Below are 26647 nucleotides of genomic sequence, written 5' to 3'. Positions count from 1 at the left end.
TTTTCCATTAAGGGTGAGCTGCCTCAAAGTACTTCATGTTTTTCTAAAAGATAAACGGCTTTACTGTAAGGAGTACTTTTGTCACAGGTACGTTGAAACTTTCTGTGTGACATTTTAACTCTGTTTCCCAAAAGCTTAATTTTTACTGCTTCCCAAAGTCTTTCCCGGCCTGTTTTTGTCTTTGGCTGGCTTGCCACTTCCGTCCTTTTACCCAGCAAAAAAGGAAGTTCAGTAACGAAAATCTGGTTCTACTGTAGCTGCTGATATTCAAGGGCCAGCCTTTTAGGAAAGGCTGGTTGTCTCTCACTCCCACACGGTTTTACCTCTCACTCACACTTGCAGGAATGGCCCTGGTAACCGATTTCTGCTGTGGGAAACTGCCAGTGTTTAAATAAGCAATATTTTCCAACAGGAGACTCAGCTAATTTCGGTATTTGAGTCTGGTTGGATTCCACATGTTGCAACAAATGGACGTGTGCGTTACAAAGAGAGATGTGCTACACTCTGTTATTTTACTAGAACGTATGAATTTCTCTGCTCGAGGTCACTTGGAGTTTTACCGTTGAGTAAGAGTAACATTAGGGCTTCTGCGTTATAATGCTGTGTTCACGCGGTCAAAGGAAGAGCAGTCGAGGGGCAAGAAATAGACGCCAGAGCAGAGGACTAGTTGTGCCGCCTCTCTCCTACACTACTTCTAGAGAGTTTTAAAATGCAGTCACGTAGTATCACCTCAATCCTCTCTCCCCCACCCCAAAGAAAGCTCTTAATACCTCTGGGGTTGACACACAAGCGTTTCCAAACTTTTCTCCTTCTGCTCCAGCTCTCCACCTATTCAAACCTCCGTTTGGGATATGATGTGAGTTTTAAGGGGATAACATTTCTCGGAACAAAAAGCACAGCAGTGCTCTAGTGGACAGGGGATTCCAAATCGTCCGGGCTGTTGTGTTTTTCTTCCAAAATTTTTCTGTCTTTGTGTCCTACTTCTGGGTCTTTTTCGTTACCGTACCCAAAGTGGGACCTTTCCAGTTGCTGTGTGTGCAGGACTTCAGCAGAAGTGTGAGCTGCTCAGTATCTGGTAAAACGAGAAATCCAGCTACTCACGTGGAGATGTGCTCCGGACGCCAGTAGTCGCAGGGCGTGGAGCTTTCTCCATCCGCCCCGCCAGCCCGCGCGTGCTTGTGCCGCTCTTCGCTCCTTGTGGCTCTGTGTGAAACACGTCTTGTAAAGGTTTGGGGCAGCTGGGGGTGATGGGTTTTGACTTCACTGTTAGAGAATATTGGAAATGGTTTTCTTTCTTCCTGGCTGTCTCCTCAGAGATTCAGGAGCCTGCTTGTTTCATTTTCCCCACACATCAGTATTTTAGGCACAGGGTAAAATCTAGGCTGGACCACAAATAGGCTGATGGCATCACCGCTTGCGAGGAAGGGAAATTTGATTATGAGGGAAATAGTTTTTATTTAGTCCTTTTTTGTACAAAGGAAAGTGGTATTTCCTAAGCAAGACCTGGAAGGCGGTCTTGCCTCATGCAGTGACAGGGGAAAATACAGTTTTAGCACGATGCAGCTTTGCCAGTGAATCAGCGATGGTTTGCCCCCAGGCTGAAGCTATGCTTGTCAGTGTTCTGGGCCAGTTAATAAATGAAGGTCTGGCTCGATTTTCTTGTACTGCTACCTGTTCTTTACCATGCCAAGGAGCTTTTGCCAGTTGCACAGAATATTGCGTACGGTTGCATTGGGCCTCCTGTGGTATAAACCCTTTAATCTCACTAAATGCCAATAAAATTTTGCAGAAAGGGTACAATACTTGATTAATTCTCTTACTACTCTCTTTCCTTACACTGACTAGAGACTCTTATTATCCTTCTTTACAAAAAAAGTTTCTTTTTTTTCTGGCTGAACACCAACCTTTTCAGTGTGTTAGTTCCAATTTCTAACAGTAAAATTTTTTGGATCAGAGAACAAAATGTTTGAGTTTGAAAGTGTTAAGGAAAAATGTTTAAAAATGTTCAGGAAGATTTTCAAAAGTGGCCTTTTCCCACAGAATATTTTGGTTTAGATGAATCAACATTTCCAACGAAAACATGTTTCACCAAAAAAAAAAAATTTCCGACTAGCCATATGTATTCAGTACTGCCAATACTGAGCACTTAAAAAGCCATCTTTCGAACCTCAGAAGATCTTTAGAAATTGAGTACATCTGGGATTCATTTCATCGGCTTCCTGGTGCGTACGGGTCAGATTGTTCAGCTTTCCTCTGTTATCAGGAGGATTACAAACTTCTGAAGACATGCACAAGCAAATCCTGAGATTCTTACCTTAAGAAATGTGATATTGCCAGTCTGGTGATAACAACTGCATAACTTACTGCCAATGAAACATACCCAATGGATGAATTCATGGCTAAGTTACTGAGTCTTTTAACTTCCTAGCAACCCGTCAAGGCAGCAGGCAGTGGCAGCCTGAAGTCCCTTCTAACAAGCTGCAGATTGCACCGGTTGGTAGCAAGCCTTGCCATAAATACATATATATATATATATGTATATATGTATACCAATATGCGGTTGTGAACTCAGATTTGTACTGCCACTCGTGACACCAGGAGGTCTGGAGGCTACCTGCAGCGCTGGGAGAGGCCCCCGCTCCCTGCAGAGCTCCCTTTTCCCGGCTCCGCGGGGCCAATCGCCTCCACGTGCCGCAGCCGGGGCGGCCGTCAGGGCCGAGCGCGAAGGCGGCAGCTTTGCAACGGGTCCTCTCGGGGCTGGAGGAAGAAGGACCGGAGGGAGCCACGCGTCTTGGTGTCTCGTATGCCGATCCGTGATCAACAGCACCGCCCTCCGCCTTCGCTCTGCGCTCGGCCCGGGGCTCCCGGGGCCGGCAGCGGCCCGGCAAGCGCGGCGGGGTCAGAGCCAGGATGGCCAACATCAGTGGAGCGGCACGGGGTGGCCAGTGCTGAAAGGCAGAATTAATACCAAAAGAGGAAGAAAAGGAAACATTTGCTTGGTGGGCAGAGGTCATTGTCAGCAGAAATGGAAACGTGCGGGTTGAGGGAAGAAAGGGAGTGCCTCAGGTGACTGCAGTCACCTCTGTTTGTACTACTACTATTGGTATCAGTACTAGCTAAGGATAATATAGCAGCTGTTGGCAGAGTCACTCATCTGTTTGGGACAAAAATGGAGAGAAAGAATACACGCTAGGGAAGTTTAAATTTGGAAAACAGACCGAAGGACTAAATGTAATCCCCAAACCTCATGTTTGGGGACGTGTCCTGGTTCTGGGGGCTTACGTGCTTTGTTTGGTCACATTTTATGTGACCTGTGATCTTTACCTTTGGAGATGCACAGTACGGCAGCTGTGCTAATGCTCTGCGCCAGAGAAACAGTTATAGCAATAAATCCTTTGATTTAGCTCCCGAGGGTGACTGATGTCCTGTGGTTGCTTTGAGGTGCCTCTCCTGTAGGGAAGGGACGAAGGCACAGGCATAGCTACATATCTGCTGTCAGTAAAATCCCTGACTACCCGCATCTAAAAGGGAAAACAAAACGGAGCAGATTCAGTATGAAACCTCCCCGTTTCTCTCTCCTAGCTGTGACGTGGAGACCACATTGGCCTGTTGATTTATCCTGTGTGCCACGGAAGAATATTGCCCTTACTGTCAGGATTCTTTTCAGAATGGTAGAACTATGGAAATAAACTCTTCTCTCTACCTTTGGAAAAGATTTTTAAGTAATTGGAGCTGTGAAGAGTATTGTTTCTTAAGAAATACATGCTTATCGCAAGGGCCTTGAGCACTCTGTCATGGCAAGAGGTCAGAGCATTTTGTCCCTGACTCCTGAACTAACGGGAAGCCGATTTTACCAGACAGCAACCGTTCTGTAAGTTGGTAGCACATTGTGCCCTCTGAGGCGGTGGTGTAATTGAGATCACTGGAATATATCTGCAGACCCCATCTGACCCTCTGCCGCTCTTTCAGTCTGCACAACTAGGATTCTGTGAGCTGCCGCGTTCTGCTCGGCTTCCTGGAGGCGACGGGCGCCTCGTCTGGCCGTCTCCTGGGGGTGACGCCGCGCTTACAGGACGTGGTGTTCAGTAACGGCTTTGCTGGAGAAAAATACTACTTCAAGACGCGGCCGGTAATAGAATTCTGGCTCCCAAAACACTTTGCCAGCTAAGAGGAGAGGACGCCACTTGGTTTAGGATAAGAAAATTAGTGAGGCTTTTCTAACTCTGTGGTTAATTCCAGACATATCTGACCTATCAGCAGAGCTCTGGCCATCGTTTTGGTAAGCACGGTCCAAGCGTATGCCGGGAGGGCTCCTGCTCCAAAGATCCTCTGTCAAAACAGGCAGAGAAGGGAAACTTGACCAAAGAGCTGTTGAAATCAGTGCTTGAACCAAGAACAAAACTCACTATGCTTTTGCGTACGGAAGGTGGCATGGGTTACCTTCTCTGTGAGATGGACTCTACCATAAGAAGGCCTTAGCTTTGTAACGTTGTTAATAATTGTCAGTAGTTGGTTTATTAAAAAGAAAAAGATTATCCTTTTTTTTCTGCATGAGGTTTTTGAAGAACACATATTTTGCTTTTCAGGTGGATATAGAATTGCAGTTTCCCAAAGGAAAATATGAAGAGGCTATTATGATAAGAAGGGCTGGACATTCTGTTCTGCAGTGTGTGTAATATGGGCTACAACTTAAATTTGTTCCATACCTTCATGAAAATACACTTCTAAGTTTGATCTAGACTTATAAAACAAAGACATTTGGCATTTAGACTTTCATTGAAACCATGATGTTAGATCTAACACAAGTCTCCAAAACTATTAAGGATAGACTGCAGGCTTTCAGCTGAAGACTTGGCACAAGATCCTGGATATACCTGTCTAGATCTGTCTTTTGAGAAAACGCCATAGTGAGATCTGTGGCCCTAAACAAATACCTTGAACTAATCTTTCCTTAATGGTAGGAGAGACTTTGAAAGAAAGAGCCTGAAGCGACAGAAGCCATACGGCACACAAACCCTTGCTGCAGGCAAAACTGAAGCATGATGCACTGCATGCAGTCAAACACTGCCCAGTGAAAATACATCTGCTTCTCGGTCTGATCAGCTCAGCCTGCAGCAACTCCAATTCACAGCTCGGGAAATTACTCTAGCCACTGAGCATGACAGGCTTGTGCATCGCTCCTGTAAGAAAGAGCTGTGCAAAAATAGATCCAAAGCAACCGGTAGGTGAAAGGAAAAGGCAGACAGGGTACGACGATGACTTGCTCCCCCCGTGGGGACATTTTCCAGCTGACAGAGCCAGGTCTGCAGTCCATTTCCCAGGGAGTCAGTGTACAGTTTGTATGAACAGTGGCTGAATAAACCACGTAAGCAGAGCTTGGAGCAAGGACCTGGACTGGATCCTTGTACTGAGGCTGGCCTAGGCCCAGCTTGTCTGTGGACTCCAGCAGGGTTCAAGTGCCTAATAGCTAAGTGCGTTGTGAATTAGGAATGTGTTTGGGCAGGCCTGCAAGTGTGCCTTCCGCATGTGGCACTTTCAAAGTCAAAGTTGTGCACCAAAAGATTTTAGGCGCTTTCATGATTCAGTGGCGGGGGAGTGGGAGTCTGAAGACGTTTTGTGTGCCCCACATGTTCAGGTGCCTTCATCTTCAGGAGTTGGATTTTCAGGCTAGAAAGGAGAGCATTCCTATTTCAGTGCTTAATTAGATGCTGTCAGATCGCAGAATTTCATTTTGCAGTAGCATTACTCTATTCCATCTGATGGGAACATAACGGGAACTCAAAACCAGCAACCTTTTTGTTTCTATTTTCATTATTTGCGATCTCTGCCACAAATGCTATGATGCTCGCCTCTCCGCAGACGGCACTGAGCACTCATGTGCTTTCATGTGGCACTCTAGCATGCCAAAACATTGAAATCCACTTAACCTGCTTTAAAATGTTGGAAGTATCCTATTAACCGCGATACATTTTGCTGACTCGGCCAAAGCTTTAAGGGTGGAATAAGAGTGACCTTAGTCTTTTGTGGCTTTTTAACCACAACAATGAGCAATTTCATGGTACCTTGCCAAAAGCGCTGTGGTATTTCAAGTGATTCAGCTGTGACTCAGCTACTTCATTGTTTCTCCAGTTTTAGGCTCCAAAAGTGCTGAGTCTGACTTTGTGGCTCTATGGCAAAACTTTGCACAGTATTTCTCCACCCACAAACATGGGCACATCTCCCTTGCCCCATCCACGGCGTTGAGTTCTCTTGCTACTTTCACTTTACGGAGTTGCCCCAAGGGGAACTGAGCTCCTTTAGTGGTCAGGCCTGCTTTGAAATAACAAATTCCTGAAAAGGTGGCTTTCAGGGCACGTGGATGTCTGGCTGACATACCCGGTTCTCCCTCTGAGCTGCTTCTCTGGCGTGGTATCAGCCAAGGTACTGAAGAGCAGCAGGATCCTTGACAGAAAAGCAACAAAGCTCCTAGCAAGATATTCTCCAGGAAAGATCCTTTCCTCTGGAATTAGAAGAAATGGAGTTTCATTTCTTGGGGCGAAACATCAGAACTCTATGGACTTCCAGGACAGGCACTTCTGGGGCACGAACAGCTTCAAGATCAGCTGGGAGAGAATGTGTGATTTTCCTCCCTTCTCGTTGCTCTATTTTGCTTGGATCCTAGTTAGAACTGCTTACAGTTTTACTGCACGGGATTTTTGTTGAAAGCTCACTGTCGTGCACCTAGCACTCCGTTAAAAGCTAAATGATCTACTGATATGTCCCCTTTTTAATAACTGTTGCTGGGGTACAGCCTGGGTTCCCAGGAAAACTCCTCTGTCAAATCTGCTAGTTGAGAGCGGGGGGCTCCTGAGGAGCCAGAGCTTCCGTAAACCTTCACACTGAGCACCTCAAAGCCAAGGACAGCAGCCTTTCCAGCTGCTTACGACACAGATGGGTCTGACAGCCCTAGCTGCATTAGGAGCACACCAGTGTCCTGCACTGGTCTCCCATGTTACTCTGCTCTGTATCAGACCCTTTTTAGAAACAGTTCCATTGGTCCAATTAAAAAAAAAAAGGTCTTTCCTTTAATTGCCTTTTCTTCTTATGCCATTTCCACCACCAATTGGATATGACCATCTTCTACTAGCATATAGGCAAATATAAGCAATGACCGTCACAGATGCCAAGTTCTCTTCACCTCCTCCTGCCAAGAGTGAGCACTGCAGAACAATGTATTGTTCTCGGCTCTTCTGGAGGCGTTGCAGAACACTGCGTCTTAGAAGGGCTTCTAATGTACTGCTGCGTGCTCGTGCTGGAGAAGGCAGACTGAAGAACTGTGCTTCGTGCTTAGCTATAGGGCCTGGGAGCTGTAATAGTCTGCAGTTCACGGCGAAATCCCAACTCCTGCCCCCAGGAAGACTCTGTCTCCCACACCAGCGTGCCTGTAGAAAATGCTGCTTTTACGCCTGAGAAGCAGCATGGTCGGTCACTGCCTTTTTCCACAAGCTATAAGAAGAACGATGTGTAGTCTTTGTTTTTCTGCTTTACCATCTCTTGTCCTGGGATCCAGAAGAAAAGTGCTTGGAACCACAGCACTGTGGGGGGCCGGGTGGGACAGCACTGTTCACAACTGGAAGCGAGTGCCCAGAAACTGAACCAACGAATTGTAGGATGGTAGGATGCGATCTAGAGGGGGCAAGAAAGATGTCAAATCTGTCTCCAAATCATCATTCAAGAGATAAACACCGGTTCTGGTATCCGGCACACTCTGCACCTAGGTCAAACTACAGCTCTGAAGACAGGATCACCAGTACCAGAGATGATGCAGTCTCTGCTTTGCAAATAATAGCTTGTTAACTTTGCTGAAAGCCTGAAAAAAAATCCTTTTGACCTGGTGACTAAGACAAAGAAATAACAATAATAAACAGGCCCTGAAACCCTTCAGAGTGCAAATAAATGGATGAGCACAAGGTATAAACTGGGGATGACTGATTCGTGTGAAACTAGGCACACACAGAATGAATGATGAGGATAAAACTTCCACGCAATCAACAAAATGTTCCACATTAGCCTAGCAACCCTAAGTAACTTTCTGAGTGTATCGTACCATCTCAGCAGGTCTGGCATCTGTTATGCTGGGTGTTGTTTTCATATGCAAATCATATGCATATGCAGTGTTTCTCAGCCTTTTTCTTTTGCATCCACAGACCATTTTGTGTAGGGTTTTCTGCTTTTCTTTTATAATCAAATACATGCTAGGCAAAACTTTGAATGTTTGTTTATTCTTTATATAACCCATTTTGTTTGATTGATTGCTTTTATTTGTAAATATTTTGGGCTTTCAATTTAAATCTTTGCCTTGTTTTGGCAAACAACCTTTGATGTTCTGTAGGCCAGAACTCAGCATGAAGAGTGCTTTCTAAGGTATTTTCCTTCATGACTTATTTCAATCTTCTCTAGCATAGAGGAAGATGACCTATAGAAAGTAAAATATCAAATGCAGAGAAAAACAGCAGTTACAGGGCTTATACCTGGGATTTTGTCAGTGATTAAGACCAGGGATGTTACTCCAGTCTGATACCCCATTAATACAAAAATTAACAAAACGATTTTGACTTTTCTTTGCTTTTTTAACTCCACCTTCCTAACTCAAATCCTAAAGAAACAGTATTTCCTCAAAGATGTCCTCCTTTCTCCTTTTACCTCCAAGCACTCTGGTTTTCATATTCTCTTCCCACTAAAATGACCTGCTGTTGATGATCAAAACAAAATTTTGAGAGACTATGTTCAAGCTTTTTTACCTTTAAAAACTTCAGCTCATTTTTCAGATTATTGTGATTTAGCTAAGGTCTATAGTTAAAAAAGGCTCCAGTCATAATGCAGAACATTGCAATATCTGAATTTTAGATATCTGGTCACAGAAGTGAACTCCACTTGTCTGTGTTTGGCTTTTAGTCTCATTTTAGTTTAGCTCTTCTCCTGATCCAGATTGCAAGCAAACCACACTAACTTTCTGCTCCTGGGCTTTGAGCTATTTTGGTGTTGCATGGATGATGAGTGAGAAAGATTTGGTTTCACCTCTTGCAGACCAGTCTCTCCTGTCTTTATTCCACTGAGCATTTAATACGGCTAATGAAATATTAATTAGAACAAGAACAGAACTCCAGTGCTTCCTTCTCTGAGAAAAGCGCTCCAACCACTAGACAGTAAAGTCACGCACAGCCTTACCACTCCCAATTAATATTTAATAGTTTCGTACAAAGTGAAATAACTCTGGGAGTACCAAATGAGCTTCCATTCCAGTACCTACAATCTTTCAGGAGGTAGAAAATGCGTGTTTGGACCCATCCTGAAAAGGAAGGAATTGAATCCATAATTTCTGCTTTCTGGATGCTGGTCTTGAGCAGGTGAAAAGAGCAAGGAGGATTTCTTTAGCTATGTTTCACCTGGAGCGTAATCTAGCAGGCATGCATTATTCAACCTTGGAGAAAGCCTAGGTGCAAAAACCTCTCTCCCACAAATCCTGGGATTTGAATTCTGGTATTTCAACAAATAAACAGAAAATGAGGCACTTTCCGGCACGTTCTGAATAAAGTTTGAGGAAGTTTCATGTTAAACTGGGACATTTGCTAAGACAACCAGTGTCTTCTGATGGTGCTGCCCCCAAGGCTGTGCTGTGCAGAGGTTGCAAGGATTGCAATTTCAGTTGTCTCCAGACAGCAAAAGTAAATACCAGGAGATAAATGGGATGGTTCCTGCCACCCTTGGATTTATTATTTTCATCTCCTTGCAAACTGCAAGATGGCACTGATTCAGACCAATGGTAGATGATTAACATCAGAACCAAGAGAATCAAAATAAAAGTGTTTTTATGAATAAAATTTTATGGAGCTAAAGTAAACCTTGTTGAAATCACATTACATTGTTCTAACAATATCTGTTTCACTCTGTTTCGGCAGTTGATATCAAGTACCTTGCTGATGTTTCTTCCCATTACTACACCGTGTTTTTACTTGTCTAAGATTTCTATGATTTACTTCCAGTTGACTTTTTAATCCTCTTTTAATGGAAACATTTTTGTTAGGTTGAGAAATACTTGACATTTAGTGCCAAGGATTCCTTATTTCTGATCTAAGGAGATGTTTCTTCTTGTTTATATTCTGTTGTTTAGTCATTTGTGCAGATTTGCAAAATCTGTTCTCTGAGACTAGTAGGATAAAAGCGCTGTTGTTTTTTTCTTTTCATGAAGACAAAAAAACCAAGATTTTAATTCCATATATAAACATTCGATAGCCTCAGAACATAAAATCCTAAAACGATATTGAAGCATATCAGTAGGTAATCCTACTTTCCAAAATACTGAGCGTCTGGCAGATTCATCAAGGGAAAATCCAGCAAGGACCGAGGAATGCACAGCAGAAGCTAACCCGTTCTGAAGCCTTTCTTCTCTCTTTATAATTAGGTAGCAACATCTGGCACCACAACAGCTGCCTATACATGTTTTAAAGCTGTGAAGAAATACATGTTTTAAAGCTGGGAAGAACAAGGGTAAAATTCATTGAAGTGATCACAATTTTGTCATTGACTTGAAGGGTTTCTGGAGTTCATCCCAAGGAAGGTTAATGATTAATTCCATATACTTGTTTTAACAAGAATAAATTAGGAATGTAGAAAACAATGTAGACTATCAATAAAGACATTCAGATCCTCTAAGATCAGCTGTGGCAATGGATATTAAAACAAATAATGATATTCCCATTGCTGATAGAGAAATAACCAATAAATATCCCTTGTAGGTAAGGAGACAACTGAAGAATATTATTTATTAGAAATGTGGTTAATCAGCTAGTCTTTTCAAACAAAAAGCACTAGTATATGCATAATGAATAATGAGTCTCTCACTCCACAAGATATCTCTGGCAAATTATTCAGTGATAATGTACAGACATACCTTCTTTCTGTCTCACCAGAAAATAAAATGAGGATTAACAAGCAGACATGTAGGATGAACTGCAACTAAATGGTACTTCATGATATAAATGATCACGGTTATTGTAGGAAAGAAACTTTCATGGCATGAAATACTGTTTCATACATATGAAAAACAGTGATCCTGGAACACAGTTAGCTCTTCAGGACTGCTCAGGGTAGGTGAGAATGGGACAGGCATCTTCCTGTCCAGGCTCTGGAGCGATTGCAGATCTGCTTTGTAACTGCTAACATGCAATAGCTCACTTTAGTTGGGAGAGTGTGAAAATCCTCCTGTGCCCCTATTACTCAACTAGGTGCCTGTAAGGAAGGGTCTGCAGCCCAAATCCTGGGCAAAGACCTTTTCTTAAAAAAAAGAAAAAAAAAAAAAAAAAAAAAACATTTCTGTGGAAAAGATGACAGCTTGCTTGTCTGCTACCAAACCCACCATACTGCCTAGCAGCAAGCAAAGCGCATTCTGACATAACTGCAAGCAGAATAGAAATGAGTGCAAAAGACAACCTTGAACACTGTGGAAGGAAAGAGTAGATAACTTTGGACTTCTCATAAAACTCACCCATACTCTCAAAAACGGTGTGTCCGCTTTCATAGTATATGTTTTCACAGGGCCTTGTTACAATATAATCGGATAGATGACAATGGCCTAGGTGTGATTTGTATCATAGTTTTAATGAAAAAGAAATAAAAATAAGATGGATTTCTGAAAAGACTGTGCACACATTGGTAAGAATAAACATACAAATAAAACATGCGACCTCAAGTAACAGTTGCAATATGTCTGAGGGTTTTTTTCTCTAAGCATTCAAAATTTATCAGTTTCACATGAAGACATGTATTATATAGAAAATACAGGCAAATATGAACAAGTTCAGTAGCAAACAGTACAAGAAGATACAGTGTTCATTATTCAGTGGAGAGTTAAAGTTATTTGGTAAGGCCTTCTCTAGCAACGCAAAATTTTTGCTTGAAAGAATGCAGCTGCCCCAGTGCCTCCCATAAACCTGCTAAGAAAATCAGGAAACTCAGAAGTGCAGTTTTTCCCAACCAAAAAGCAACAATAAAAGCCATTCTGTACACTTTATTGTTGATGTGTATTTCAAATCTTAAACTCAAACTACTACAAAAAATTATATCCACGACAAATGAAATCCCAAGTCTAATAGTAAGAAGGCCTAATAAATATACCAAAATCAGGATATTATTGGTTGTCTGAAAAATATAGTGCTTACATCTAAGGATGGAGAAGTGCAACACAGGCAGCTATATACCTGTGAGACTGGCTTTCTACTGCGCTCTAGAAAAAAATTTAAGAAATAATAAACAAGTCAGGGAAGTAATGATAATATGGGACAATATGCAGCAGGAGTATATCATTGCAGATGGTCTCGATAGCTTTCTTCAGTAACTTCCTAGACAAAACAAGTATAATACACCTCAGAAGGCTCTTCCCTCCTAGATGGGTATCTGCCAATCACAATACAAGCAATTCCTTGCCAAAGGGCCCATGTGCATTAACTGACGATGTTGCAAACTGGAAGACATATATTCTTGTGAGCTAGTCAGCCAGGTGAGGGGAATACAGGGTATTTCAGCCCATGAAGGAGCCTAAACAGTTTGTGCTGCCTTTCAGCATTCAAGCCAAAGAAATGGGAGCTAGGAAAATGATAATGAGATAGGAAACATGGCAGGATGTTAGGATGTTTGCAACATGAAGCGCAAGAAGGAAAGGCAATGTGCTTGCAAGAGGGAGGAGGCAAGGGACATGGTGGCAGATCTGGGAGTGGAAATAGAGTGACATAACAGGCTGGTGTCCAAAAAGTGGGCAGACGTACCACGCGATGTGGTACGTAATTTGATCCTGTCATATGCTACTATGGGTATTGGGGGGTTATAACGGCCCACCCTCTCATTTCTTCCGAGTGTTCCAGTTTTATTTGCTTTATGATTGCAAACACAACGAGTCTACCTAGCTCCTAGCGCATACTTCTAGGAAACTTTCTGACAGGAGCTAACTGTAGAGGAGCTGGATTCCACTAGTTTTATCTTCTACTCTGCTAGATGCTTCCCCGTTCCCCAAAAGGTATCCTGGAACTCTTGGGTTTGCTCCTCTTCATGAGGCTGAAGGTGTAGTACATTTTTAACTGTAAATTTTTTATCATTATTTTTCTGTTCTTTTCTCACATGTTATTTAGGTATGTGTATTACAGAGGTTAAGCCTTTCACTGTATGCTGCGTTCCTCTTGTTTCTGTTCCAGTTTAGATGACTTTTTTTCAAGTGTGTTTATAGCAAGATGCTCTTTTGTATTACTCTCCAGTTTTCATCCCGATCATCCGCTTGTCTTCCATTGCAGCACTGTCCTTTTTCCTCCTGCGGCTTCTGCTGCCGGGGGGAGCAGTCTCCCCCTTTGGACCTTTGTAGCCCCTGCTGAGTGCTGCCAGGCTCTGGCAACGCAGGGTATTCCTTTGCATTTCTTGTGTCTTTTCCTGCATGACAAGCATCCTTCTGGCTTTGGTTTTTTGCCACCAATTATGTAGCTCCATTTACTGCGCTGACCTCTGATTTTTTTTTAACGTTTTTTTTACCTGTGTCTCATCTTTTCTGTCTTAAATATAATTTGATTTTCCAATATTTTAATGTGGTAACTTTGCCCCCCCACCCCCCCATATATGCTAGTATGTAATATATGACTTAAATTGCTTGGCAGATTCTAAGAGCCTTACAGACACTGGGTTTTGATATCTTAATAGGCTCTCTCTGAGGCTTTTTTATTATTATTATAAATTTAGCTCATCTGGTATTTCACCAGAGTTTCTGCCCCAAAGTTTAGTCTCCATCTCTGCAAATGGCCTGCTACAGAAATGATAGGCAAGCTGCTTAAAGATTATATGTACAAAGATGTTCAAGACCCTGAGTCCTTTTGCAAAATGTTTATATATCTAGCCTTACTTGCTTATCCTTTATTTGTTATTTGGAGCGTAAACTCCACAGGAAAGGAATCCTCTCTCCACATATATATTCCTAGAGTACTGACTGCATTGAAATCCTGCTCTTGGCTACGGGGCTTCTGCGCACTAGTGCTATATAGAAGTTAGCATAAGTGAACCATTTATATATGAAGCTACTTCTTCCCTAGCAGAAAAGGCATGTATTTAACATACATCAATTACTGGATGAGTGATAATTTTGAACAAAAATAGTTTTAATTCATACAAAACAACAGGAGACCAAAAATAGATATTAAAGAAGTTTTTTTTTTTTTTTGGCTTTCAACTGGTCTACTGGATAGATCAAAACAAGTGAAATTTTAAGTGCCTCCAAAACCCCAGAGAAAAACCAGAGAAATCCCTGACACTGTCCTGTAATTTGGCATATGCTGAGTAATAATTAAAGTAAGCATTTGTACGTTGTCAAGATGGTTGTGCAGGAGATAAAGGTTCAGGACATCAATAATGTACAGCATTATCCCTTTTAACTCAAATGCTATAGAAATACTGTAAGCATGTAGTAAAAAGATACAGACTTCAGTCTGTAACTAAAATGCAAAAGCTACTGAATAGAGGCTGCCAGCCTTACTGCCTTCATAATGAAATTGGAGCTGTCTTCAAGCAAGCTATAACATGATAAGGAGTAAAAATTCAATGTCAGTAATATAATTGGGTATCATATATCAGTGTTTCTTAGTGACAAGCCAGTAATGTTCAGTGAAGGCCATGCTGAAAATGGAGTAATAAGTAGCAGCAGAGAATATTTTCACTGAATAGTTGCACTCCAGATCTTTCCCTCTTTGAAAAAATGTAAATGTCAAAAAGCTTGGCTTCTCTAGATTGAAAACATGAATCACTGGGTTGTTCTGTTTTGTTTTTAACAGTGTGGGTATAATTCAGTTGTGGCAGTGTTCATTAAAAAACAACAAACAAAACTTTCTTCAAAATACCTTTGTTGTCTTAGTTATCCAGCTAGCTTGTGTGACCTGTCAGGGAGGCTGGTGTCAGCCCCTGAGATCTCCTCCAGGTAAAATCTTGTGATGCGCTCACAGTGTTGGATGTGTGTATTTATATATATGCCATCACTTGAAGGGGAAAAATGGGTCTCTCCCATGTTCAAGCTATGTTGTCTGAGATATTTTCACAAACCTTCTCCCTCAAAGTTCAACCCTTTCCTGAAAGCAGGTAAACCTTTTGCATTTCAGCATCCTTAGGGGAATGAATTCAGTCAAATGATATAACCAAAAAGATCCAAGGAATATCAAAGATTACAGTATTAAGACTACTATTACCATGATATTCTATGTTAACACTTCTGTAATCTTATAATTCTTTATTCATTGCCCAAAAGACAAAAACTCTTTGTGAATTAACATATTCTAACAGCAACTTGGAAATATCAGAATCAAATTGTCACCTGCTATTCACAGAGGCAGTTTTATAATTGAAACTCTCACCCTGCGTTGTCAGAACTTCTGGGAAAATCCATCTTCTGGAATTTTTCATGCCTGATGTACTTTGCTTTCAAGGGAGATCACTTCAGCTTTTCTTTTTCCTCTATGATCAAAGTGTTAGTGAGATGCACGCTTTTGCTGCTTGCAAAATAGTTACCTTTTGTGATAGGGGAGCATAAGCATAAAATAATTGGACTTCGAAAGTTCAAAGATGAGTCTTGTCTTGTCAGAAAAAATGCTTAATATATGCGCACAACATTTACTTGAATAGTTTTTTTCCAGTGTGTAAACATGCATCTAAGATCTGGCAGAAGAGCTTAGCCTCTAAAAAAAGCTGCATTTTGCATTAGTGACAAAGCTCGTGACGCTTGAAAGTAGAAGATAATGTAGCAGACAATTAATATACATTAACAGTAAAGCCAATAAGTATCCCTAGAACAGAAAATACGTATCCGTGTTGATTCAATCAACCCATTTACTTCACTACCAAAGTCACAATATCTCCTCAGCTTTCTCAAGGGTGTTGAGTCATTAAACTTGGCAGAGCTATGATTCTGTCTCAACAAACCATTGAAGATTTTATCTGGAGTGGAAAACTAACCACAACAAACAGTTTCTTTCTATCAAGAGCCCTTCCCAAATAACATATTTTTAGACTAAGCCTCTGGGTCAGTCTCCTTGCATTGACAACACTTCCACTCAGAAGAGATAAAATCCTGATGTCGTTCAGAGAGCATCCAAATATCCAAAACTGACTAGATTTGTAAATTCTGGTAGAGAAATGGCTTCTTCTTCTGACTCTTGAAAACAAAACAGAAACAACCCCATAAAGTACCATTAGGTGAAATGACAGCCTTGTACCACACTGTGGAACTGACGCCCACTCCAAGGCCAGGCTCGGGGTGGGTTGACACAGGTGGGTGCAGACAGTGCGGATCTATTTCACACCCCCGCTCTGGGCACAAACCAGATCTGGTCGGGAAAACCTGAATTCACATAAACATGCCACCAAGCCCAAGGTAATGTACCTTGTCTCCTGCACAACTTTGTAGTTCAGGTGCAGCGGTGCCCTAATACCGCTGTACAGCTTCTGCGCAGGAGCCAGCTTCCAGCTGTGCAGGCCAGCGCGGGCGCAGAACGGGCGCGCGGTGCCTGCGGCGGCTGCTGGAGGTGTGCCACCACGCTCGCCCCGCGCTGCCTAGTTAAAGCAGGGTGACAGAAATTTCTGTACAGGCTCAGGCAACAGAACCCAAATCGAGCAGGGGTGAACACTTCAGGGGCAAGCACAAAAAATCTGAAGTTGGCATTTCTAGAGCAATGGGCCCATGAGAAAAGTTTCTTCCTAACCTCATTAGCTCAGCCAGCGAGATGTGAGGGATTGCACTCCCTGCAGCGCTTGTGACTAGGCATCTCAATCAGCGCACCCAGCACGGCTTGCGACTTCGGGCTGATTCTGACACACAGGTGGTGACTACCTGTAACTTACTTTCCCTTCCCCCATTCTTAACAGTTCTTTGTCATCCTCTTCTGCGCTGCAGGTAGCGGGAGAGGAGAGAGGGGTGAGAGGGAGGAACTCTTCACAGACCTGCAAAGCAAAGGATATTTGCAGATCAAAATGGACTTTCCATTTTGAAAAGCCATCCGAAAGGAGAGCGGAAGGTGGAAAGGCAGAGCTAGTAGGTCTTTAAAATCTTTCCATGGCAGTTGTGTGATATGCCTAGAAAACCAACATTTAACTGTTAGAACATCCTTTTTCTCTTCACTGACAATTTCCTTTTGGGAAAATCATTTGTGATTTTTTTTTTTTTTTTTTTTTTGGTGCATAATAGGCTACCTAGGGTCAGCAGCAAAAAATGCAAATATAAGTGTGATGTAGTATGTGTGGTATCTACCTGGGAAGGAAAAATAAATGAAGTGTATACCATTTAAAGGGGCATTAGCTTGCTACATAAACAGCACAAGCAAACTCTTTGTTATCTCATAAGAATTACGTTCTGCCATTCACAGAGTTAACTGTGGTTAAACAGATGAAGGGATGATGTTGCATACGAGATAATAAATTTAGCATTTTACCTGCTAATCACATCCTGTTAAAATTATTTTCTCTAAATCAATTTCTGGAGATCCTATTAATGTTCTTTCCAAGATTTAACTAATTTTGAACTAGCCAGTAACACAGTAGAAATCCTGCTGCCTTTGCACAAATCTTTGCTGTCTGTGGTGGGGCTGCACAGGTGCGGTACATTGACACACGGGTGTGCATGGCAAATCCAGTGCTTGCAGGAAGTCTCGGTATTTAAACATTGGACATGCTCAGGAATAACAGCAATTTCTTTGCTCAGTCATACCTACAGCTATGTGTAAAACCCTGGCTGCACTCCCTTATACCTGAAAATGTTTTAACTAACACTGATATAGTACTCAGAATTCATCTTAAGCATACAGAAGCTGTAGTTTTACTACACACTGAAAAGTAGAGTATGTGCTTTTCATGACTATGTTGTGGTGTGGCTGTTCAATCTAGTATTTCAGGTATATTTTTTAAGACACCTAAATATCCCATTTTCAAAATTCATTTCTTAGACATTTAGAATCTGTCTTGTCTAATCTACTGGGGCTTCTTTCAGAGCCAAAGAGAAAATTTGCAGGGTGAGGAAGGAAGAGGGGAGATCTGTCTGGCTGAAACTGAAAATGAAATTTTCCTGATTTCTTACAAAATGGAACATTTCCAAACAACAATTTCATCTTGAATCAGTGTGAAATGCTTTTCACATCCACAACCTTAGTGATTCATTTAATCGCCTCTCTACTTAGCCCTTTTTATAAAACATTGTGTTTTTTCTTTTTTTTTTTATTTGGATCAATTCGTAAATATATGCTGTTACTTCAAACTAAAAAATTGAAAATGTTCCCTTAGACGTGTTGAAAAGAGATGTTTCATTTGCAACAATTTCAAATTTTTCTCCATGTCTCCTTTTCTAATCAAAATCATTTATTTGAAATTCATCTTGCTTTCATCAATAGTTTCAGTCCCATGAACACTATTTTTGATGAATTCATGGTCAAAAGTGAATTAAAAAGGCTCATCTGTAGTTAAGAATCCAGGTTTCTCTAGGAGATCAAGGTGTTCTTGGTGGGATGTCATGTAAGGCACGTTTACCTCTGAGCCCGTTATTGAGAAGAGTTGATGAGAAGAGTTGAAAAGAGATTGAAATATTTCAGATTGCTCAGTCCTGAAGAGCTGCATTCTGTCAGACCTCTAATGTTAGCTCTGTTTGTAGATGTCTTTGGTTATACATTTAAATCTCTTTGAAAGACATTTGTCATAAAAATAGAAGTGTAGCTTGGCAAATGGTATCTCTACAATTAATGTGTTGATGGTTGTTTACACACTACACAACTATACTAAAAATGATACAAGATCATGACATGCCTTTGTAATTATCAAATCCTGTGAAAACTTAAAAACCTTGACCCTGATTAACCCTGACTTCAGTGGTGTATTTTAGAAAGATATCGTTCTCATTTATGCTGTTGTCTACAATGAGGTTAAACTGGTGAAAAATCTGTGTGGTTTATATAGGCCCAGCTCTCCAGTCTGTAAGACTCCTAATGGGATTCCTAAACACCTCTAGTCTCTATTTTACTGGCCTCCAGGCATCTGGCCTTAAACTTCCATTACAAAACTTCGCAATTAAAATACACTTTCCATATATCAGGCCCTGAGAGAGACTCAGCTGTTAATTCTACCTGGCTTTCGCAAGCTGAGGTTTGGAACAATTACTGAGATTTCATTCAGAACCTACTAACTACTTTAACAACAAGGCGGTTATATCAGATAATGGTATTCACATTATTTTGTGAAGCAATAATCAGATACTTGAGTGGCTACAATATGAGCTCAAACACTGACGCTTGATTTGTTTATTGCCTCATACAACAAAAATAGTAAGCAGGTTGTTTTTCTATTTTCTCCAAGTTATTTTGGATTAAAATGATAAATCCTGTTTTATCTTAACTAAAAGCCTAAGTACTGCTCTACTAATACGAGACTATTTGGGGTGTTCAGCAAGCTGATAACACATTTGTCATTGTTTAAGTGATGACAAGATTATTACTTTTCTATCTAAAACTGATACATCATTGGATGTCCTTGTTTCTGTTTCCTCAGTTGCTGTTAGCAAGTTGTACAAGTCGGAGAAATAGGTCTCTAGCAAATCATCAGCAGTTCTGTAGCGCTCACCATTTTCCTGCCCAAGTCTGGGCTTTGGTATTTCAGTATCTGATGCTATTGTCATCTCTCTGTCTACATGTGGAATGTCAGGACAAAGCATGGTCTCAATTTTTTTCTGTACCATATGGTTATGAGTCCGTGTGTGTCTCTTGTCCTCTGCTAGTGTAAACTAGCCATTCATTACATTGCTAAGAACAAAGAATTAAGAATAAAGACTGATAAGGAGGACCCCAAGGATCTATAAAGTAAAAGTGTGTGACTCTCTTAGCAATGAATCAAGAGATATGAAAAAATCCAGGAAGAATAGAATGGGCAAATTAGACAAAAGTCTAGAATAGATTGAATAGTAACATCTCATTTGAGTGCCATTGGCCATTCCTAAACATATAGCATTGAAATAAGGGATTCCCTGGTATCCCTTGTGTGCCCACATTATGCTGAACTGTATGAGTCACAAGGCGAGCATATCCAAGGTCCTAGACTTTTGATTAATTTACATGCAAGGCTAGCATTTTTACAGTCCTAATGTATTTTTCTACTGTTCTCAGATAGTTATTCCTTAAGCCAAACACTTTCCGGTTTGGAGCTTTTACAGTAATACGTTGATTAGAGTTTATATGGCCCTCTCTGTTGCTTGGAGACAAATGCTTACAGAATACACTTGCAGGATTTTTCTGTTCCTCAGTTATGCCTCCCTAGCCTGTCTCCTTTTATTCCTGTTCAAGCATTTCTGGAGGCAGTTTGGAAGGACCAAAGAATCGAGGGTGCTGCTCAGCCGCGGCTCCCCCTCTCCAGCATCCCCGGGCTCGCTCCAGCCTGCTCTGACACCACGGGGAGGCACAAGATGCTTGAGGTTTCCACCCGACGCTTCCCTGTGCTTACAGGGTCATGCAGGATCACATCCAGAAGGTGCAGTGCTTTAGTCCCTCCTTCCTAGGTAATTAACCCTCCTTCTGCTACAGGAGGAATTGCTACTGCGAGAAATGCACTTTCCCCACCGAGGCATATTACCCTAATATTGAAGGATCACACTCTGGATATGGGATAATAGTGATGACCAAGGTTTAGTTTTTAAAATCATTTCCCCAGTCCCCAGTGGGCTAGCCTGATTTGGGCACTTCAACATGTTGAACACATGCTTGGGCACGTGGTGAGAGTGAGATGAAGCAGTAGTGTAGATCATTATGCGGAGAAAGGTTTAGTATTATATTCGAGTTCAGAGAAGGAATTTTAGACTAATCCATGGATTAGTTTTACAAAGAGAGTTGTTGGCTTGTTACAGTGTTCATATTGCTGAAATGTGTTTTATTCTAGAGCAAATACTCTCTTGGATTTTATAGCCAAAATGTGATTCGTTCCATGGTGAATTAAATGCAAATTAAAAAAAGTAAAGGGCGGGCTGTATCACATATCCACATACCTTCTACAGCTTTAAACATAAGACAGATACGTGCCAGCAATGAAAATTAATGCTTTCTTGCTTTTTTCTTCTGATGCAAAAGTCTCTCCAGCTACCCTTGCAGCTTTCACTCAGAACAGTTGATTAGTTTATTTGTGTTTGTGTATGATGATGTCATCAGTTTAATGATGCCTGTTCTCATAATAAGCAGCACTTGTTGTCCCTCTGATCTACCCTTCTTCCCAGGACTATGAATATGCAAACCCAATCTTGTTATATTAGGTAACTGGAGTAATTTGCTCCAGTGTGGCTGTGTAGGTGAGAAGCAATACACAAGGAGAAACAGATATGACCAGAACTGCATGTAAGCTAGAGTGCAAAATAATATGAAAGATTCAAGCAGGATCCACAATGAAAGAAAATTATGCCCCTTGCTATAACTCCAAAAATTTCTTAGAACTTTACTCCTAACATATACAAATATGAACATAAATATTATAGAAACACAAATGGATATTAGTGTTTCAAACTTCTGGAAAGAAAATATACAAGCTGACGCTCTTCTGGAAGATTTCAAGACAGCTTCAAAACATTCAGACAATACATTATCTTAAGCACTTCAAAAAGACTTCTTCTGGTGTGCAACATGGATTCTCAGGACCTGTGAAGGACCGTGAGACTAAATTTTTAAATAACACAGCAATAGAGAATTGCATTTCATTCTGCAGTTTCATTGCCATTTATTGTTCCTAGAAGAACTGTTAAGGAAATATGTTGATGCTTATCTTTAGTGCTGACTACCTGATGGAAAAGACACTTCTTTGGGAGTCTGTGAGAGGGTTTACACTCCCTGAGAGCTAATAAGTGAAACTGGCCCAGTTCCATCTATACTGCTGCAGATGTAGCTCCTTTGAGGGAGTTCCACAGGCCATAGCATCAAAACAGCACACATGTATTTTTGCAAGTCCATTAGCTATGTTAGCATTTCACAGCAGTGATGGACTGTTGTGACAAACTCTTTAGGAGGCCTCTGCCTCTCAGGGGAGTTAAATGCTCTCCATCAGCGCCTTTACTCCTCTGCTCGCAGCCAGAGGCTGGCTGCACGACAGCGGAGTCAAAGGCAGTACCTGACGTGCAGGGCCCAGACCTAGCTTTCATTCCGCCTTACTTCTGGTACCTGCTACTCCTGACCAGTATTACCAAGATAGCACAGCCTGACTCTAGTTTTCTCTACTGAGACTGTAGAGGTTATAAAATTTCCCTCCAGGAAGAAAGCAAAATCTGGTGCTTAATCTTACTTGCACTCCTCATCATCCGATGGGCAGCTATTCTGTTGTCCCTGCAACGAGTCAGACCCTGACACCCATTGCACAGCAGTGACCATATGACACATGACAGTGAGTCAAATGTACATAACTCCAAAAGAACCAATGAACCATCACACGCACATTGCAGCAAATTCTGTCTTCCAAAGTTATATGCAAATCCCACTCATTTTAGCGCAGTAAAAAGAGATTTTGGAGTAGTCTCTGCTTATAAATATTTCTGCGTGCAAAAAATTACTCTACTGATCTCTGTAGTGTCTCTTGTGCCTGAAACGCATCAATTGTTTACTGCATAAAGACATGCCATGTGCCTTTAGGTTATGCAGTGAAGCTAGTGATAATCATTACCACCCATTTCTCAAGGGCTTGTTTTACCGTGTGCGGTCATCTGAGCTGCTGGAGGAGAAGACCCTTCTATAATACTGTTGTCATCAGGATGAAAGAGAGAGAGAGGAGAGATGCCAAACTGTGGGTTGTAATATATTCAAAAATCCTAGCAATGCATTGCTTAGCAATACCCTAAGTGCTTTACCTTGCTACCAGCTTGAAAATTTCCTTCTTCCAGCAACATGTCAAAATATTAATTTCTCAGAATTCAGATATTTTGCCATGTAGCAGGAGTAAAGCCAAAGGACTGACAAGTATGAGTTTAAATAACAGACTGTAGGAGTCATTTCTATTGATTGCAAGAACCTCTCAGGAGCCCTCTTTTAATTAGTGCTGCAGTTGCTCCACAGCCCTGAGAATTGTTACAGCAATATTTACTGCTGCAACTGAATAGAAAACATTTGTAGTGGAGAAATACACGTGCCATGGCTGATCTTGCACTACTTTGTATGACTATAAGTATCACTTAAGCATGTGCAAACTCTCTTGAGATAAATGTGTTCCTGAGTCAAAAAAACAACCATCTGGAAGGTGCAATTCTGTGCCACTGATATGCTAGCATGTCCTTTGTGAAGTTGTTTCAAAATATTTTTTGGAAAAAAAGTAAAAGACTGTTCTGATATGCATACTATTAAAAAAACAAAACAAACAACAAAAAAATTTCCACCATACACCATAATCAGTAATATTCTCCTGGTAATTGTAACACTAGTATAATTGGCATATATAGGCTGAATTTCCCTCTGAATTTTCAATAACTGGAGAAGAGTTTAAAATTTAATCTTTGAAGCTGAAATGCTGTTTTTTATTCAGGTCTTGCTTGAAATTCTCTCTTCTGCTTTCACATTCTCATAGTATTTCCTTTAGAAATATTATACATTCAAAATTAGTCTGGGGCTAAATTTTTCCATGGCTGCACGCATACAGTTGTCGTATATTCAGGTAAGAACTAATCTGGACATTGCAAGGCCAGAATTTAGCTTTATCATCGGGACTGCAAAGTTTAGGCAAGATTTGTGTTTTAGATGTAAATAAGGAGCAACTATTCAGATTAATGGAGGTACTGGGTGTGAAACGGCCACATATATGATGATATGAAACTATTCCTTTATATAGTTCCCATCACATATGTGAATTACAGCCTTCTGATACACTAGTTCAAATCTAAAATAATTATAATGGCATCAATAACTCTATTCTGGATTATGTCCATGGGGACATAGGAAACACCTCTGTTCTATATTTTAAATGGCACCAGGAACTTTATTACAACGAAAACTGATGAATTTGGGGGTAAAATTCACTGTTTTGCCGTTTCTTAGTATGTGTGGAATGATGCATTTTTCCCTATCTTTATTTTTTTAAAAAATATTTTTGAGATAACTTTTTTTGTGAAGAAATGTTTATCTTCAGTTGTAGAAATGCAGATAAAAGCTACTTGACTGACAGCTGTTGAAAAATAAAAAGTGATTGGTTTTATTTTTAATGAAAACCAAAAGTTTTCCAAAAAATACTTTTTTTTTCTGGAAGACTGAGGAAAAGAAACATTTCCTAATACACTCCAGTTCTTATAATTGCAGTCCTTTCCCTATACTACTACTGCTACCCACACTTAAAAAGCACCCATTGCTGTCATCAGGAACTAAAAGTTATTATAATAATAAAGCAATAATCCTTTATAATTAATCTCATCATTAGACTGTTGTTAATCTGCAACGCCAACTTCACCTCTTATTTCTGAGGTACACTTTATCCCGGATAGAAGGTTGTAATCTCTGCAGGTTAAGACAGATTTCTATTGTATAATGAAACAGCATAGGAACAATTAAAGGCAAGAGCTCACGTTATTCACAGTTAGGAAAGTAACATTGAACTTGGGTTAGGAAATACGAATATCTAAGCTGAACTGTCTTCAGTGGATATTCAGGATCATATCGGCTATACAAGGTACACGGAATTAGTTTACTAGTCAGTGAAAAAGTTATTGTCACTGTTTTCCTGAAAGAAATAACTGTTTTAAAGAAAGCATATATGGGAGCCAAAAGACTTGTGAAACAGTAAGTCAAAGTTAAATGCACCAAAGTTTTTGGTTAACCTGCTAGAGGTGTTGGACATTTGAAAAGAAACTCTTTCTACTATTAAGTAGTAGAAATAGATACTATAACAGTGTATTGCCTGTTATCCCAGCTCAAAGGACACAGAGGCATGCATTGTCCCTCCATCCTCTTCCACTGACTGTCTTTCACCAACTTTTTTCAAAGTATGTATTTAGCATCTCTTTTAAGACATGTTGTTTCATTGCACTGAAAAGTAATAGTTTATCTATCCACTCAAGTGAGAAATTTGTCTTGACAGCTGAATTTTGTACGAGTTGTAATGGAGAATTGTACGGATTTAGTTCAAAAAGGAAGCTACAGAGCAAGAAAGCCGTGCTCAGCAATGATGTAAGAGGACTGTTTATTACTAAGCATCTAGAAATACACCAGATACTGCAGAGATTGGTTGGAAAATGGTTCTTGGTTTTTACCAGAATTTTTTTGGCAAAAAATATTCTTTTACCAAAAGAGGAAGAAGGAGAAAAGGAAAATTTCTAAATTTCAGCAAAAAATGCTTTTAGTATCTTTTATTTTGCATTTTTAAAAATTCTGATTGTATAGTACAAGATGTTTCATCTAATAAGGAAACCTTCATTTTCAAAAACTGCAAAATGTAACTGGCATTTTTAACTAAATCCAAATAAGACAATATCCTTTTAAAAGTAACAAACAGTCCAAACAGATACACAAAATAATTCATTAATAATTCAAATAATACATATATATATATCAAATATATCAAAAAAAACAGTAATTCCAATCAGAAGAGAATGAGATAATGTTTTAATATGTTTTCATTCCCCTCATGCAATGTGTGACTTTGTCTTCCCTATTGCACGCCATCTGAACCTTGCCTCCCTAGGGAAATGAGTTACTTTATCTTAGATTTCTCTGTGATGTTTGTTACCATACCGAGTACCCTACAAACGCCGAGGAGTTTGCCTTCTCAGCTCCTTGGTACAGTATTTCTCCACAGTATTTTGTAAAATAAATATTTAGCCCAGAATTTACAGAAGCAACCTCTAAGCCGAGTGTCTCATTGAGTGTGTACCTCCCCTGAGATGTTCAAGACCTGTCTCATAACTACCACTCAACACAACTTCTGCTGGCTTCAGCTGTACAGAGTTGTCAGCCTCTATGAAAATCAGCCCAAGCTGATTCAAGCTGAGGATCCAGAAAACAAGGAACCTACAATTAGTGGTCCCGTGTGGTTGTTTTCTTAGTATAAAATGAAAATCCACAAAGCTGCAGCCTAGAAGCAACTTCCACCACAGTCTGCACTAATCCTGACTTTACTAAGCTTACGGCTATCTGTTTAAATTCTTATTGTTAACCTCATCCTTTGAAATTATGCATGTGGTTCTTTCTTTTATATATACACCAGCTTCACAGTGAAAATAGTAGTACAATCTCTTCCAAAGGACAGGGTGTGCCAGTCAAGTTGAATTCTTTACATATGTGCCCTAGTAAATGTCAGTATGCAAGTCTTTTAATGTGTGACACTAAGATGATGCCAGGAAAACTCAGAGGGCTGCTGTGATTAACAGCTATTTTTAACTGGTTATATGAACAAAAATCAATAAATATATTTTAATACAGAATTTTTCTACAATAATCCAAGACAAAGAGTTGGAAAAGTTGCATTTTCTGTTAGAGGAATAATTAGATTGTATCTAGGCTGTGGAAGATATCACTTCCATAGCAAATGTACTTGATTGTAAGAGATTATAAATGAAAGCATTTTCTCATGGGACAGGTCTGGCTCCTGTAGAGAAGTTTATTTTCATGTCCTTTTTTTT

The 26647-nt window shown here is 40.5% G+C and overlaps 1 long non-coding RNA gene across 2 annotated transcripts in view; it reads right to left on the bottom strand.

Annotated features, from left to right (window-relative positions):
* Positions 1 to 15203: 15203 nt before the first annotated feature.
* LOC135325025 (uncharacterized) overlaps positions 15204 to 26647 on the bottom strand; it is a 35326-nt gene continuing 23882 nt past the window's right edge. For both annotated transcript variants that reach the window (XR_010386246.1, XR_010386245.1), the window contains one exon: positions 15204 to 16992. This is a non-coding gene — a long non-coding RNA (uncharacterized LOC135325025). The remainder of the gene's footprint in view (positions 16993 to 26647) is intronic.

Source organism: Dromaius novaehollandiae, chromosome Z (genome assembly GCF_036370855.1).
Source record: "Dromaius novaehollandiae isolate bDroNov1 chromosome Z, bDroNov1.hap1, whole genome shotgun sequence".
NCBI classification, from domain to species: domain Eukaryota; kingdom Metazoa; phylum Chordata; class Aves; order Casuariiformes; family Dromaiidae; genus Dromaius; species Dromaius novaehollandiae.
Note: the sequence above shows the minus strand (reverse complement) of the source record. Positions and strands in the feature narration are given on the sequence as shown.